The following is a 1,457-nucleotide window of genomic DNA, read 5'->3' on the forward strand; positions in this document are numbered from 1 at the left end:
GTTGTTTATGGTGTAGACCTGAGGAACCTCAAGCGCACGTCTCCACGAGGATGGGAGGGGAGAAAACGAGCAGGCCCACGGTGGGGATGAGCGAGGATGATGAAGACGAGTTACTCAATTACGAGACAGACCCTCCTTCATTTCTGGGAGACAGCATTGTAAGCTACGATCGCAGAAAGACAAGTCCAGCTAATTCAGTAATTTAAAATAGAAATAAATCATTTTTTTCCAAATGTGTTTCCCAAGTAGATTCATTTCTTTGGAAGACAAAAGCTCATTCCCGTTACTTGGGCCTCTGACTTTCCAGCAGAGCAATGCCCAGGAATATCTGGTTAGTTCCTGCTGGCTGGAAGGGGCCGGAGGGACCACACAGAAAGAAGGGAGTGGGGAAAGAGAAGCTCTCTGCGCAACAGCAAACAGTGGCTTAAAAAAAAAACACAGTAAACATGTTATAAGGAGCCCTGGTGGCACAGTGGTTAAGTGCTCAGCTGCTAACTGAAAGGTTGGCAGTTTGAACCCACCAGTCGCTACGTGGGAGAAGGATGTGGCAGTGTGCATCTGTAAAGATTACAGCCTTGGAAACCCTATGGGGCAGTTCTGCTCTGTCCTATAGGGTCGCTATGAGTTGGAATTGACTTGACAGCAACGGGTTTGGTTTTTGTTTGGGTGAATGAACCTGTGTGACAGGAACAGGATTAGAGAATAGGATTAGATAGCAGCAAGTGAGGAGAGCACATTTGCACATGGAGAGGTAGAGAAATAAAGACTGGAGAGACGGCTGAAGTGCTGAAGATTAACTCCATCTACTTTTGTTGCTTAGAATAGATTTTCCCCATAACTTTCAGTAGATGGGAATGGCATTCATTCATTCATTTTTGCCTTCTGTAGACTGGCGGCCCCCTTTCTGCTCTAACGGAGGCTGTCACCAAGTATCAAACGCCCACGAGGGCTACTGGAACTTGTTGGGCTCTTTCCAGTAATGCCATCTATTTATATAGCACTGCCTCCTCATGGGAGCGAGTCTGTAAAGCTGGCTGATGCTCGAGGAAATTCGTCAGCGCTCCCTCCCCTGTTCCTGCCTGGCCTTGAGCACTATCTCCCTGGTGCCAGAGCACCTGTGGGATCCCGACTCCCAGCCTTGCCTCTGGCTCCTCCTGGACTTGGCAGGCAGGCCCCCTGGTTAGTCTTCAGCTCTCTTGCGCCGCATCTCCTTCAACCTCCCCAAATCTCCCATTATCTGAGGGCAGATTAATCCCTCCAGGCTCCAGTCCTGTGGACCTCACTTTGCCTGGACCCCGGGAACAGCCTCCTGACCTCTGACAGCTCACTGTCCAGGCAACAGCCAGATGACCCTCCTGGCTTGAACCCCCTCAGTAATGTCCTGTCACACTTAGAATGAATTCCAAACTCCTTATCATAACCTGAAGACCCTGAGTGATCTGGCTCGCGTCTCCCTC

This window comes from Trichechus manatus, unplaced genomic scaffold, assembly GCF_000243295.1.
Source record: "Trichechus manatus latirostris isolate Lorelei unplaced genomic scaffold, TriManLat1.0 scaffold00203, whole genome shotgun sequence".
In the NCBI taxonomy this organism is placed as follows: Eukaryota; Metazoa; Chordata; class Mammalia; order Sirenia; family Trichechidae; genus Trichechus; species Trichechus manatus.